At 44.7% G+C, this 16763-nt stretch overlaps 2 non-coding genes across 2 annotated transcripts; one reads left to right on the forward strand and one right to left on the reverse strand.

Annotated features, from left to right (window-relative positions):
- Positions 1-784: 784 nt before the first annotated feature.
- On the reverse strand, positions 785-856 carry trnaw-cca (transfer RNA tryptophan (anticodon CCA)). The gene has a single exon. It is a non-coding gene; the product is annotated as a tRNA-Trp (tRNA).
- A 4506-nt stretch (positions 857-5362) lies between these two features.
- On the forward strand, positions 5363-5452 carry trnap-cgg (transfer RNA proline (anticodon CGG)). Its single transcript is given in 2 exon segments — positions 5363-5398; positions 5417-5452. It is a non-coding gene; the product is annotated as a tRNA-Pro (tRNA).
- Positions 5453-16763: the final 11311 nt, after the last annotated feature.

The raw sequence follows: 16763 nt of genomic DNA on the forward strand, positions 1-16763 counted from the left end.
GCTGTGGTGACAAGCTTGTGAAGGTCTGAGTGCTCTTCTCCTGTTCTCTGTCGGCCTGCTATGATCCTAATCATCAAACCTCTCTTCTCCGAGATGGGAATAAACTGATGAAGGTGAAACACATCAGTTGCGGTGTGTTCCATGCGCAGGAGGCCCTGCAGTAATTCCCCACGCTGTCTCACACAGCAGCATCCTCTCGGTGAATTACGCTTGGCAAATAAAAACGATTGAACCAAATCAGTGTCCTCCATTGGATTTTACTGACACCGTTTATACAATTCAGGCTCACCGTTAACGTGGAGAGGGGCCGTCAGACTGTAGTTTCCGCTCCTTCTGTTGAATAAAGATAATTTTAACTGTGTCCAGTGAGAGGAAAGGATTTGCTGTTGGTGGGAAACATTTCTATCTGAACTCGTTTGTCACTCTGCTATGACAGAAGGAGCTGGGACCTCCTGATAGTTTGAAACACAAAGCTGATAATCTCTAGATTATGTTGTAAAAATATCGGTATAATGTTATTCACACCGCGCTGTCACCAACTGAATGAAACGGCTGTGTGTTTGAATCCCGTGATGAACAGTTTGTCTTTTATTTCTCACATTGGGGGTAGCTGAGCATTTACCCAAACACTGGACACACCACCTCCCTGATTCAGTGTTCACAAATCAAACTGACAGAAAAGCTTTACTGTGATCGAAAGTTTCCGGAAAGAAGATTTGGCTCAACAGAAAAACGGAGTAAACATCCTCCTTCCTTGGTTTGAAACATCAATGGTCGACTTCAGTGAGCCTGACGTGATTTGCACACGCAACCTTCTGATCTGGAGTCAGACGCGCTACCGTTGCGCCACAAGCTCACAGATGGCCAGTGGTCTCTATTCATGATTAAAGGAAATGATCGCACTTCAATGATTTTACGTTTTGAGTAGCAACGGAGATCAACAGTTCATATCTGTTCTGTTCCTCCCCCCTCTCTTTCTGTCTCTCGAAACAATTTCCAACTCTCTCTCAATGAAAATCTGAAAGAATTGTGGATGCTGTATATCAGAAACAAAAAAAACAGGAGTAGCATGTGACCCTTCCACAGAACTGATGGTGATTGGGAAAATGTCGGTTTATATGCTGGAGATATTGTGGGAGGAAGGCGGAGATCAGGACAGAGCCCAAAGCGAAGGAAGAACTGTTGGACAGATAAAGGAGTTGATAACGATCTGCGTGGGAGGGTGAATAACTGTTAATGGAGACTGTTCGTGGCTAAGTAGTGTGGAATGACAGACGATGTGATAACAAGGCTTGGTGTGTGTGGGAGGGACGAGGATACTATGGAGTTCAGGCCCTAGAATTATTGAATTCGATATTGGGACCGGAGGGATGTATGGTCCCCAAGTGGAATATCCGGTGCTCTTCGTTCTGCTGGTGCTGAGCTTCACTGGAACAATACAGCAAACCTGAGACACAGATGTTGGCCAGGGAACAGGGTGGGGTGTGGAATTGGCAGGCAGCTGGAAGCTCAGGGTCTTTTTTGCAGGCAGAGCGCAGATGTTCTGTTCAGCAGTCACCCAGTTTATGCTTCGGTTCCCCAATATAGATGAGACCACATTGTGAGCAGCAAATGCAGTAGACTGGTCGTGGGAAGTGCAGGTAAAGTACCACTTCACCTGGAAGGTAAGTTTGGGCGCTTAGATAGTGAGGAGGGAACAGGTAAATGGGCTGGCGTCACACATTCGGCAGTTGCAGAGGAAAGTGGCGTTGGACTATTGGGGTAGGAATGGGGGTAGGGTTGATGGGAATGAATGAAGTGTGGACCCAAGGCATAACTCCTGCCCATTTACCTATCTGTCAAAAAGAGGAATATGTTAAGTGTGTACAAGGAAATTTTCTAATTCACAATGTGGATGTACCTACTGGAGAGGGTGCAAAACCTAAGGCCAGCAACCCCAATTCTATTAACATTAGAATCGTGATTGAAAATAATATATCAGATCTAAAAGTTGAAGTTCTAAATTGGAGGAAGATTCAGGTATTAAGCAAGATCCTACAAAAGCTGATTGGGGGCAGATGTTCGCAGGTTGCTGGAAAATGGAAAGCCTTCAGATATGAGATAACAAGAGTCCAGACAAGTATATTTCAGTTAGGGTGAAAGGAAAGGCTGGTATATGTAGGGAATGCTGGATGACTAGAAAAAATGAGATTTTGGTTAAGAAAAACAAGGAAGCATATGTCAGGTATAGACAGAGAGATCGAGTGAATCCTGAGAGTATAAAGGCAGTACAAGCATACTTGAGAGGGGAATCATGAGGGCAAATAGGGGGCATGAGATAGCTATGGCAAATAGAGTTAATGATAATCCAAAGGGTTTTTATAAATACCTTAAGGACAAAAGGAAAAAAGGGAGATAATAGGGCACCTGAAAGATCAGCAAGGCGGCCTTTGTGTGGAGCTGCAGTAGATGGGGTGGGGGGGGGGGGTGGGGGGGAATACTGAACGGATATTGTGCATCAGTGTTTACTGTGGAGAAGGGCATGGAAGATATAGAATGTGAGAAAATAGATGCTGACATGTTGAAAAAATGTCCATATTACAGATGAGAAATTGCTGGATATCTTGAAATGCATAAAAGTGGATAAATCCCAAGGACCTGATCAGGAGTACCCTAGAACTCTGTGGGAAACTAGGGAAGTGATTGCTGGGCCTCTCACTGAGATATTTGTATCATCCATAGTCACAGGTGAGGTGTCGGAAGGCTAGAGGGTGGCTACTGTGGTGCCAGTATTTAAGAAAGGTGGCAAGGAAAAGCCAGGGAACTATAGACCGGTGAGCCTGACATCCGTGATGGGCAAGTTGTTGGAGAGAATCCTGAGAGATAGGATTTACATGTATTTGGAAAGGCAAGAATTGACTAGCCATAGTCAGCATGGCTTTAAGCTTGGGAAATCATGTCTCACAAACATGATTGAGTTTTTTGAAGAAGTAACAAAGTGGATTGATAAGGGCAGAGCAATAGACGTGATCTATATGGACTTCGGGAAGGCGTTCATCAAGGGTCCTCATGGGAGACTGGTGAGCAAGGTTTAATCTCATGGAAGCTGAAAATGTGTTGCTGGAAAAGCGCAGCAGGTCAGGCAGGATCCAAGGAGCAGGAGAATCGACGTTTCAGGCATGAGCCCTTCTTCAGGAATTCATGGAATGCAGGGACAACTAGCCATTTGGATACAGAACTGGCTCGAAGGCAGAAGTCAGAGGGTGGTGATGGAGGGTTGCTTTTCAGACTGAAGGCCTGTGACCAATGGTGTGTCAGAAGGATTGATGCTGGGTCAGCTACTTTTTGTGATTTATATAATGATTTGTATGTAAACGGAGGAGGTATAGTTAGTAAGTTTATAGATGACACCAAAATTGGAGGTGTAGTGGACAGCAAAGAAGGTTACCTCAGATTGCAACGGGACCTTGATCATGGGCCAATGGGCTGAGAAGTGGCTTTTGGAGGTTAATGTAGATAAATATGAGGTGCGGTATTTTGGAAAAACAAATCGTGGGTGGCACAGTGGTTAGCACTGCTGCCTCACAGTGCCTGAGACCCGGGTTCAATTCCTGACTCAGACGACTGACTGTGTGGAGTTTGCACGTTCTCCCCGTGTCTGCGTGGGTTTCCTCCCACAGTCCAAAGATGTGCGGGTCAGGTGAATTGGCCATGCTAAATTGCCCGTAGTGTTAGATAGGGGTAAAAATGTAGGGGTATGGGTGGGTGGTGGGTCGGTGTGGACTTGTTGGGCCGAAGGGCCTGTTTCCACACTGTAAGTCTAATCTAAAAAAAATCAGAGCAGGACTTTTACACTTAATGGTACGTTCCTTGGAAGTGTTGCTGAACAAAGAGACCTTGGAGTTCAGGTTGATAGTTCCTTAAACGTAGAAACGCAGGTAGATAGGATAGTAAAGAAGGCTTTTGGTGTGCTTTCCTTTGTTGGTCAGAGCATCGAGGATAGATGTTGGGAGCTCATGTTGCCACTGTACAGAACATTGGTCAGGCCACGTTTGGAATATTGCATGTAATTTTGGTCTGCTTCCTATTGGAAAGATGTTGTGAAACTAGAAAAGGTGCAGAAAAGATTTACAAGGATGTTGCCAGTGTTGGAGGGTTGAGCTATAGGGCGAGGTTGAATAGACTGTTTTCTCTGGAGCGTCAGAGGCTAAGGGGTGACCGTATAGAGGTTTATAAAACCATGAGGGATATGGATAGGGCAAATAGACAAGTTCTTTTACCTGGGATGGGGGAGTCCAGGACTAGAGGGCATAGGTTTAGGAAGGGGAGGGGAAAGATATAGAAGGGACATAAGGGGCAACCTTTTCACGCAGAGGGTGATGCATGTACGGCATGAGCTGCTGGAGAAATGATGGAGGCTGGTATAATTACAGCATTTAAAATGCTTCTGGTTGTGTAGATGAATAGGAAGGTTTTATGAGGATTTGGGCCAAGTGCTGTCAAATGGGACTGGATTAGATTAGGATATCTGGGCTGCATGGACGAGTTGGACTGAAAGGTCTGTTTCCATGCTGTACATCTGTGTCACTCTGTGAGACTCCATGGGATTATCTGCCTAACAGAGCAGTTGAGACAGCTTCATGAAGTATATTGAAGACACAGTTGGATGGGTTTTTGCATGGTAGGGGAATTAAAGGTAGTCGGGATAATGCAGGTTGGTGGAGCTGTGATCATAATGAATGACGAAGCAGGCTTGACCAAAAGGTCCTCTCCTCCTGCTTCAGTTACTATGAATCTGCAATACTGCGTTTCCCGCGACAGCAGTTTTCCCACGGCACAAAGGAGGTTTTCTAAAATAAATTTAAACCCATTGCTTTGCTTGAACTCAAACTGCATTGACTTGGAGGAGAGTGGGATTTGCAAAGTGTCCTCCCCTCCACACGTGCCTCAACCTCAGGGCAGCTGTCCGGCCCGCCTCCATTGTTGACGTCACAATGCGGATGCAGCCCCGTCAGTTTCAGAGTGAAACTTCCTCTCTCTGGGCAGTATCTTGGAGCAAAGCAATGTCTCCCTCTTTCCATATACCATCCTCCAGCAGCGAGGGGGGAGGAGAGGTAGGGGTGGGTGAAACACTGTTCACGTGTAGCAACTGGAGTGAATCCAGGGAGGGGGCAGACACTCCAAAGGTGCTCAAATACTTTCTATCTCTCTTAAAACTATTTTCCTTGTGTATTCACTTAGTTTGGCACGTGTACAGTTTGCACCCTCGAAAAGGATTGCTTCTTTACTCATGTTCACAACTAAAAGGTTAGATTCTCATGGATCTGAGCAGAATTTAAGGGATTGGCACGTGTTAAAAAATTGCAGGCCTGCTGGGGCATGTGGCTCGTTGGTCTAGGGGTATGATTCTCGCTTCGGGCCTCCTGCTGCGTGGACGTGCGAGAGATCCCGGGTTCAAATCCCGGACGAGCCCTTGCTTCTTACATTGCCTTGTGCGAAAACGGCCAATCAATTCTCTCAAGAAGCAGCTTCGTTAAACGAGATCCGACTTCCTGAGTCGGGGATGGAGCAGAGCTACCATTACAATGAACGTGTCAAGGGCAACACTTATTCAAAGCGAAAACAAGTTTTACTTCACACAGAGGGTGGTGGGCGGTTGGAACGCATTGCCAGCAGAGGTGGTAGAGGCAGGCACGGTAGATTCATTTAAGATGCGTCTGGATAAATGCATGAATGGGTGGAGTAGAGGGATACAAATACTTAGGAATTGACCAACAGGTTTAGACAGTACATTTCGATCGGCTCAGGCTTGAAGGGCCTGTTCCTGGGCTATAAAACTTCTTTGTTCTTTGTTCTATATGATGTATATCTGATATTGTTGGCTATTGTAAAAGTTTCTTTGTAATTATTATTCACCTTCTAATGTAGTAATGGAGTTACGTCCTTTTTTGTCATAATTTTTTATTTAATAGGCCAGCAGGAAGTCATTCAGCAATTTTACTGCCTTTCTTTTCTCCAGCAGTCTTAACATTTCATTTTCATATCCTTGATTCAGCTCCATTTCCAGCATCTTTGTAGGCAGTTTGTTCCATGTTATTGTCACTGAAATGAAGTTTTCCTCCATACACACCTAAGCCTATCTGTCTGCAAGATAGGCTGTGGCCTGGATAATATGTGATCAGCAGGCATCTGGCAATCTACAGGAATTGCCACCTTTGTTATGTTCATTTAACTGTACTGACAGTGATCACTTAATTTGTGATTTTTCTTTGCAGGAAGACGTGCAGAAAGAAATCTGAAAGCAAATGATACATCAACTTCTGACAGAGGCACTTGATTCATTGGGTCTTGAATATCAGCACCCATTCCAATCAAGAAGACATGTTTGCTTTTGTTTGCTTGAAAGATTTTGGATACTGGTGTGGCAGGAAGAATACTGAGACGCCGGAGTGAGGGAGATTCATTGCGCTGACTGTGAAAAGTGCTTCAAACCATTTACTCAGCTATAGGGAATCAAAATCTCACCCCTCACTGTGGGAAAGACTATGTCCCCGTTCTGTTTGTAATTTCAAACCCAGAGCAACACAAGGAAAGCTCCCTCAATGGGGGAAGCCGTGGAAATGTGGGGACGGTGGGAAAGGATTCCTTTCCCCATCCCTGCTGGAAACCCACAGACTCATTCACACCGGGAGAGGCCATTCACCTGCTCAGTGTGCAGGAAGGGCTTCAGTCGGATCAGCCATCTGCAGACGCACGAGTGGGTCCACAAGGGAGAGAAGCCATTCACGTGCCCCATGTGCGGGAGAGGGGTCACTCAGACAGCTGCACTGCTGACCCACCAGCGGCTCCACACCGGAGAGAGGCCATTCACCTGCTGTAAGTGCCGGAAAGGATTCACCTGCTCCTCCCACCTGCGGAGGCACCAGTGAGTTCACGCGCCATCGCAGGGGGATTGAAGGAGCGATGGCCGAGTGCCAAGTGCTTATGCACGAAACGCGATTCTCCTGCCCCTTGGATGCTGCCTGACCTGCTGAGCTTTTCCAACACCACGCTCTCGACTCTGATCTCCAGCATCTGCAGTTTTCACTTTCTCCTCGAGGGCAAGGTTGGACTTGTCTTTTATTCACTCATTCACTCCTTACAGCCTCTCCTTTGTTGTGGCCTAACTGCACATACATCAATGCAAGTTTCAGAAAGATTTTTGCAGCTTTTGTTTTGGAAAAAAATAACATTCTTCCCGACTTTAACGAAGTTTCTGAATATACGGTTTTAGTTATTCTCAATTTTAAACATCAACTATTTCCCACACGCCGTGTTTCCCAGGTAAAGTCATCACCATCCATTCTCTATCTCCCCTGAGAAAGACTTCATACCGCGATCAAAGAGGGTTGAGGCACGAGAAAGGACGATTGTGGGGGTACAGGGGATGAGGGGGTCGCTGGTGATGGTGGAGAAAGGAGGGAAATGGACAGGGGAACAGAGTGGGGTTCAGAGCGTTGGGGGGAGAATAGAGGGTGCAGTGTGAGGAGAGAGAATGGGCAGGGGGCAGTGAATGGGGAGAAAATGGACAGGGGGGCAGAATGTGAAGAGAGAGACGGCACAAATGCCACCTTCTCCAGGCCTGGTGTCAATGTCCCACGAACTGGAACCCACTTCTCCTACATTTCTTAAAATATGCTTGGCTAAGGCAGTGGAACCATATCATCCCTCCAGGCCATTCACACCAACCTTCCCAACAGCATCCCACTTAGACTCACTCGGTTACGCTACAGCCCTGCAGTTCCCCATGGCTATTTCCTGATGAAGGGTTTTGCCCGAAACGTCAATTCTTCTGGTCCTCCGATGCTGCCTGACCTGCTGTGCTTTTCCAGCTCCACACTGTCGACTCTAATATCCAGCATCTGCAGTCCTCACTTTCGCTCAGTAAGGGGTGAATGTTCTATTCCTAGTCTTTTAGATCTTTTAAAATCTTTCCCCCATATCCTAAGCCTCTACCCTCTAGTTTTGGAATACCTCTACCCTGGGGAAAGGACAGAAACGTTGAACAGACAGACAAAATGCAAAAGAAATAAAATGTAGAGGCACAGGGGAAAAAAATCGGCCAAATAAAATAGCGTCGGCATTTGTCTCCCGTATTCGCATTTGGACGCTTAATATTTGTTATGATCGGGAGGTGCCTGTGTTGGACTAAGGTGTACGTGCTCAACGTTGGACTGCTGTGCTGTATCAGAGTTGAATATTGTGGCGCTGGAAAACCACAGTCGGTCAGGCAGCAACTGAGGAGGAGGAGGGTTGACGTTTCAGGCACGAGCCCTACATCAGGAGTGATGTGTGGATAGACAAAGGGGCCTCAGTGTCCTTCTACACCAGTCACTGCCAGTTGTCAGAAAGTGCAACAAGCAATGAACAAAGCAAGTGGTATATCAGCGAGAGGAATTGAGTTCAGAAGTGGGATGTCTTCCTACAGTTAGGTCGGTTATTGAATTTATTCAAGGCCGAGTTCATGTGACTTTGAAGAACGAAGAAGTTATGGGAGGAGGCAAGAAAATGGTTTTAAGACCAGTACAGAACAGTTACAGAGTCATACAGCACAGAAACAGACCATTCAGTCGAACACGTCCATGCTGATGGTGTTCTGAAACTAAACTGGTCCCACCTGCCAATGACTGGCCCATATCCCTCCGAACTTTCCCTATTCATGTACTTATCCAAATGCCTTTTAAACATTGTAACTGCACCTGCATCCAGCAACTCCTCTGGACATTGATTCCGCACACGATCTACTCTTTATCTTTTAGAAAAAAGGTGCCCCTCATGTCTTTTTAAAATATTTCTTTCTTCACCTTCAAAATTTGCTCCCTAATCTTGAAACACCCACACTAGGGAAAGAATACTTGCCGTTCACCTCATTTATACCTCTCATGATTTTATAATCCTCTCTAAGGTCACCTCTCAATCTCTGATGCTCCAGTGAAAAAAGTCTCAGCCTATCCATCTAGATGCAGGTATGTTTATATCCAGTTATGAACTGTTCAATGCTGGTGCCAGCTGGAAATATAAATGACCTATTGCTGCTTCCAATTCTCTCACTGTGTCCAGGACGGCAGGAGACCATACAACATAGGTGCAGAAATTAAGCCATTTAGTCCATCAGATCTGCTCCACCATTCAATCACGGCATATATGTTTCTCAACCCCATTTTGAAATATGGACTTTGGAAAGGCAGATCAGGGCAGGATCTACACATTTAATGGGGAGTGTTGTTGAATAAACATACCTTGGAATGCTGGTTCATATCGGAGTCGCAGGTAGACAGGATAGCAAAAAAGGTATTTGGTATATTTGCTTTTATAGGTCAGTGCATTTCTATATAGATGTTGGGAGGTCATGTTGCGATTGTAAAGGACATTGATTAGGCCACTTTTGGAATACTGCATTCGGTTCCGGTTTCGCTGCTACAGGAAAAGTGTTACAAACTTTTGCAAGGATTTGGAAAAGATTTACAAGGCTATTGCCAAAGTTGGAGGGTTTGATCTATCTGGAGAGGCTGAATCGGCTGGGTTGTTTTCTCTGGATCATTGGGGGCTGAGGGGTTACTTTATAGAAGCTCATAAGGAGCATGGATAGGGTGAATAGCCAAAATCTTTTCCCCAGAGTAGGGGTTTCCAAAACTAGAGGGCATAGGTCTGAGGTGAGAGGGGAAATATTTAAAAGGAACTTTACAGGCACCTTCCTTACGCAGAGGGTGTTGTGTGTATGGAAAGAGCAGCCAGAGGAAGTGGTGGAGGCTGGTATAATTAAAGTATTTTAAAAGGCATCTGGTAATAGGGAGAATTGAGAGAGATATGGGTTATGTGCTGACAAATGAGACTATGTTAATTTGGGATATCTGGTCAGCAGGGACAATTTGGACTGAAGGAAAGCAGAAGTGTCATTGTGAAGACTGGACTTTCAGAGCAGCTTTCAAGGATGTTTCATCCTTACTGGGAGCAGAAGCTACAATGAAATCTTTCATTTGTGAGACAGCAACTGAGTGAGTGAGGACATCCAGAATATTGGTGGAAAGTGGGAATTTGTTTTAATGTGGAGTAAGTGATTCTATGATTTACTGCAGTTGTGTTTGCCATGGACCGCAGCACCAGAAACTCCCACCTTCTGCAAATCGAAAGTCAAGTCCCACCCTGCCCTCTTGTACGTGTGTTATCTAACTGCTTAATCATTTCTAGTGAACACAGCCCACACCTCCCGCTGCTGCCAGTAACCTTTACAATGCTGTTGAGACAATGCAATACCTGCAGTACTGAAAATCGTAAGGCTTCTAACGATACCAGTTACTGATTCACCGCTCCCACTGATGGACAGCATTGGAAATACAATGTTGGAGGCTGAAAGAAATGAGCAGTTTAAAACAAAAACTCACCTAACCCTTCACTAGGCTCCCTGCTCAGCACACTTTACTTCAATCACTTCAACAGCGTGGAAGCAGGCCATTCATCGCATCAAGTCCACACTGACCCATCCAACGAGCATGCCACCCAGACCCACGCTATCTAGTCGTTTCTGCCTGTGAGTGAGACTAGGTCACAAGATTAGGGAGTAGGTTTAAGACAGAGGAGAAGGAACTGCTTTTCCTGGAGAGTGGTGAATCTATGGAAGTCTCTGTCCAAGGAAGCAGTAGAAGCAGCCATATTCAAGACTTAGTTCGATGGGATTTTGTATAGTAGGTGAATTTAGGATAGTCAGGATAATGCAGATAAGAGGAGCTGAGGCGATGGATAGATGAGCCATGATCTTAATGAATGGTGGAGTAGCTCGATGGACCAAATGGCCTACTCCTGCTTCTATTACTGCGAATGTATAAACATGCATTTTTCATGGCCAATCCGAATCAAGGCAGGTGAGCAATGTAGTGATGTGGAAATTGAACATCAGAGAATGATAGAAAGGGACACGGAAAGTAAATGTCCCAGTCCAAAGATGTGCAGGTCAGGTCAAATGACCATGCTAAATTGTCCATAGTGTGAGGTTCATTAATCAGAAAGAAATGGGTCTGGGTGGGTTACTCTTCGGGGTGTCAGTGTGGACTTGTTGGGCCGAAAGGCCTGTTTCCACACTGTAGGGAATCTAATCTAATTAATCAAAACTGGATTCTACAGAACACAGAAATTGAAACTGAAGACCGTATGGCTGCAATGTGTGCTGCAATGTAACAAAACTGAACGAATTGACTGCACACATTGAAGAGAATAATTATGATCTGAGACTCCTTACAGGGACATGGCTTCAGGATGACAAGGATTTGATCTGAATATTGATGGGATACGTGACATTCAAGTTGAATAGGAAGCGAGGTGAAGATAGAGGTTTGGCACTGCTAATCAAAGCACTAATAACATGGTACTCTGGTGTCAGATTAGATTAGATTAGACTTACAGTATGGAAACAGGCCCTTCGGCCCAACAAGTCCACACCGACCCGCCGAAGCGCAACCCGCCCATACCCCTACGTTTACCCCTTACCTAACACTACGGGCAATTTAGCATAGCCAATTCACCTGACCCGCACATCTTTGTGACTGTGGGAGGAAACCGGAGCACCCGGAGGAAACCCACGCAGACACGGGGAGAACGTGCAAACTCCACACAGTCAGTCGCCTGAGTCGGGAATTGAACCCGGGTCTACAGGCGCTGTGAGGCAGCAGTGCGAACCACTGTGCCACCGTGCCGCCCACGGCTCGGCTTTCAGGTCCTGATTTCTCTGTCCTCTTCTCCCTGTTGCCACAGAGTAAGATGTTGTCTGTTCTTGGCTCAGCTGGCTTTCTAATGAAACTTTGAGCCCCTTTTACACCTTCCAGAGCAATAAAACATTCAGTCGATCAAGGCCCAATCCACAATATTCTCAGTCTGATAACCATCCAGACTGAGAGAGTAATCGGAGCAGGGAATAAAACAAGAAACATGAGACAAAATTAGACATAAATGCACATTTGGTGCTTAAAGTATGTTAATTAGATAGTAGAACAGAATTAGGGGTCTCCCAGGATTATTATCATCCCCTACTTGAGGAATTCTCTCTCCCTAAAAATATTTACATCAACAGAAATAAAACATTTGTTATCAAATAGACATAGAGATATACAGCACGGAAATAGACTTTTTGATCCAACACATCTATGCTGACAAGATGTCCTATATAAATCTAGTATCCCATTTGCCAGCATTTGGCCCATATCCCACCAAACCTTTCCTATTCACACACCCATCCAGATGCCTTTTAAAATGTTGTAATTGTACCAGCCTCCACCACTTCCTCTAGCCTATTTACCCTAAACATGCCCCTCAATTTTATAAATGTCCATAAGATCACCCCTCAGCCTCCGACACTCCAGGGACACTCCCCATCCTATTCAGGCTCTCCTTATACCACAAACCCTCCAACCCTGGCGACATCCTTATCTATCTTTTCTGCACACTTTCAAGTTTCACAACATCGTTCCTATCCTGTCGTAGGGAGACCAGAATCGAATGCAATAATCCAAAAGTGGCCGAACCAATGTCCTGTACAGCTACAACATGACCTCCCAACTCCTATACCGAATGCATTCAATGGGCCAAATGGCTTATTTCTGCACCGCAGCGATTTAATGATTTGATTTTGTATCAGAGTCAATGTCAGTCACTATCTCTGGTTTATGGTGTGTCAGGGTGGGATCACTGGGACCAGAATTGCATGCAATACTCCAAACGTGGCCTAACCAATGTCTTCTACAGTCGCAACATGACCTCCCGACTCCTGCAGTCGTGCACTGACCAAGAAAGGCAGGCATATCAAACACCTTCTTCACTATCCTGTCTGTGTGCGACTCCCCTTTCAAGGAACTATGAACTTACCATCGACCCATACAGCATGATCATGGACCTTTGGTGCAACCAGTCCATGCCAACCATAATCCCAAACTAAATCAGTCGCTCCAGCCTGCTGTTGGCCTGTATCCCTCCAAACCTTTCCTATTCATGTACCAAAATAAATGTATTTTTATTGCACCCGCATCCACCGCTTCCTGAGGAGGTTCATTCCACAGATCAACCACCCTCTCTGTAAAATTAGTATTTGAATGGCAAGGATGAAATGGTTCATTAAAATAAACAGCTTCTACCAAACCCCCTATAGCAGATATTTTAGGAAATCTGGAGTCTCTCAAATCGGTATTTCCATGGAGTGGAGGAGGGAGTAAAGTGTTGGATTCACAGAGGTGGGCGTCTTCTGAGAGTGTAAAGCTAAAATTGCTGGAACTCAAACCGCATTGAGGTGGAGGAGAGCGAAAAGAGTTTGCAAAGTGTCCTCCCCTCCCCACCTGCCTCAGCTGCAGGGCAGCGCAGGCGCAGTGCGTGCCCCCACCCCATTGCGGATGTCACAATGTGGAGGGAGCCCTGTCAATTTCAGAGTGAAACTCCCTCCATCTGGGTAACATCTGGGAGCAAAGCACTGTCTCCCCCTTTCCATTCCTCATGCTGGGAGGGGAAAGAGAGGCGGCGGGTGCGAGGGGAGGGGGTCGAGTGGAGACTGTTCACTTGTAGCAACTGCATGGAGGGAGCAGGCTCTCCAAGGGTACTCAGATGCTCTCTGTCCCTCTCAAAGGTATTTTCCTTGTGTATTCCCTCAGTTTGGCACGTATAGAGTTTGTACCCTGGAAAAGGTTTGCTTCTTACCTCATGTTCAGAATTATAAGGGTAGTTTCTCATGGAACAGAGCAGTATTTAAGGGATTGGCACATTTATTTCAAATGTAGATATATGTTGCTTCATATGGTGTATATCTGATATTGTTGGCTGCCATAAAAACTTTGTGGCTATGATTTTACACCTTCTCATGCAGTAATAGAGTTATGTTCTATATTTCTTGTCTTTTTTATTTACTAGGACAGCAGGAAATCATTCAGTAACTTCACGGGCTCTTTTCCCAAGCAGCCTTGACATTTCATTATCATATTCTTGATTCAGCTCCATTTCCAGCACCTTCGTCGACAGCTTGTTCCAGGTTATTGCGATCTAAATTAAGTTTTTCTCCATACACACTTAAGGCTATCTTGTTGCATGAGGGTTTTCTGTGTCCTGCATAATATATGGTCAGCACTCATCGAACAATCTACAGGAATTGTTATGTTCATTTAACAGTACTGACAGTGATCACTCAATTTGTGACTTTTTTTGCAGGAAGGCATGCAGAAAGAAATCTGAAAACAAATGATACATCTTCTGACAGAGGCACTTGAGTCAATGGGGCTTGAATATCAGCAGCCATTCAATTCAATAAGAAATGTTTGCTTTTGTCTGTGTGAGAGATTTTGAACACTGGTATGGCAGGAATAATACTGAGACACCTGAGTAAGGGAGATTCAGTACGCTGTCTGTGAAAAATGCGTCAAACAATTTACTCAGCTTGGGGGATCAAAATCTCACCCCTCACAGTGGGGAGAGACTATGTATCCATTCTGTTTTTAATTTCAAACCCAGCACGACACAAAGAATGCTCCCCTCATGGGGAAACCATGGAAATGTGGGGACTGTGGGAAAGGGTTCCCTTCCCCATTGGGGCTAGACACCCACGGATGTATTCTCACTGGGGAGACGCCATTCTCCTGCTCAGTATGAAGGAAGGGGTTCAGTTGGCTGTGCAGCCTGCAGACACACCAGCAGGTTCACCAGCAGAAATGACTGGATAGGGCACGGCTTCATCCCCACAGTGCAATGAATCCCCACTTTCCACCAAAATCCCAGATGTACTCACTCACTCAGTTGTTGTCTCACAAATGCAAGATTTCATTGTAACTTCTTCTGTTCCCAGTCAGGGAAAAACATCTTTGAAAGCTGCTCTGAAAGTCCAGTCTTCACAACCACACTTCTGCTTTCTCCAAAGACAATTTGTGTTTGTGTCATATAGCACGGAAACAGATCCTTTGGTCCAATTCGTCCAATCAGATATCCTAAAATAATCTAGTCTCATTTGTCTGCATGTAGCCCATATCCCTCTGAACCCTTCCTATTCATATCCCCATCCAGATGCTTTTTAAATGTTGTAATTGTACCAGCCACAATCACTCCCTCTGGCAGCTCATTCCATACATGCACCACTCTCTGCGTGAAGTTGCCCCTCAGATCCCTTTGAAATCATTCCCCTCTCACCTCAAACGTATGGCCTCGAGCTTTGGACTCCCTTATTCTGGGGAAAAGATCTTGGGTTTTCACCATATCCATGCCTCTTACAAAGATCTGTAAGGTCACCCCTCAGACTCTGATGCTTCAGGTGAGGATCTAAAATTTGAATTTAGGTTATTGTCAGACGCAACAAGTATATGTAGATTTTTACTAAACACAAAATGGCTTTTCAATTTAAAATAATACAACAAAATGGCTGAGAATAATGATTGAACTCTGAACTTGTCCTGCTGTTTTGCAGAATTAAGCTAAAATCCAAAGATAAGAGGACAATGGACTTTTCTTAAAATGAATACTGACACATTAATTGACCATTTGAACTAACCTTAAATTATCATGCCATGGTAGCAGTTCATGTAATTAAGATCCCTTTCCCAGGAAATATCATTGGATTAACCTGCTGTAAATCATGTTATCTTAATTACAAAAGACTAATCAAATGTAATAAGACTGTACTGTCTCAAAAAAAACACAAATAAATAATGTGTAATTTTCTAATGTAATCACACATCGCAATGGAACACAGAAGCTTTAATCATTGCGTTGCTGGACAGAACTGCGTCAAGATGCCTTATTAAACTGATAACCTTGCTTTGTACAGACTGCATTTCATTGATTCTTTTGAGCGATCTCAGACCAAAAGGCCCCTTGAGAGGTCAAGACCTTCACGATGGCTAACTCAGCCTTGCCAATTCACCATACCCGCACATCCCTGAACACTAATTTAGCACAGCCAATCCACACAAACCTGCACCTCCTTGGGCACTATGGTTACTTTAGATGGTCAATCCACCCTAAACTGGACAAAGTTAAAAATCACACAAACCCGGGTTATCGTTCAACAGGTTTATTTGGAAGGAACAGCATTTGGAGTGCTGCTCCTTCATCAGGTGGTTGTGTAGAATAAGGCACAGAATTTATAGAAAAACATTAGTGTCCTGCCACTGAAGTGATATATTGAACAAACCTGGATTGTTAAGCCTTTCAACTTTCAGAATGGGTTGCAGATATTTCTACTTTGCTCAAAAAGTGCACAAACTGCAGGCAATCAATCCGTGTAATATTTTATAAATCCCTTGTAAATACTTTGAATCAGACTGGTTCTAGTTCCAAGATTGGGATACTGACAGACTCGAATCTCACACTTTTGATGCATTGTCTGGGCTGAGATGTCACTTTTTTTAAAAAAAAAACCTAAAGTCATCTCGACAATGTGAATTAATAGTAGTTCTGGGATTCACAGATTAATGAACTGAAACCTGCAACTCATTCTAAAAGGTGAAAGACTTAACAGCAATCTTGGTTTGTTCAATATGTCATTTCAGTTGCATGACCCTGTGATCTTTTGCTATAAAATCTGTGTCTTATGATCCTGCTCCACAGTTACCCGATGAAGGAGCAGTGCTCCAAAAGCTCATACTTCCAAAAAAACCTGTTGGACTATAACCTGGTGTTGTGAGAGTTTTAACTTTATCCAGCCCAGTCCAACATTGGCTCCTCCACATAATTTCTTGCGAACACTGCCCACACCTCCTGATGCTGCCAGGAAACTTTACAACGCCGATGAA

This window comes from Hemiscyllium ocellatum, assembly GCF_020745735.1.
Source record: "Hemiscyllium ocellatum isolate sHemOce1 chromosome 27 unlocalized genomic scaffold, sHemOce1.pat.X.cur. SUPER_27_unloc_19, whole genome shotgun sequence".
NCBI lineage: Eukaryota > Metazoa > Chordata > Chondrichthyes > Orectolobiformes > Hemiscylliidae > Hemiscyllium > Hemiscyllium ocellatum.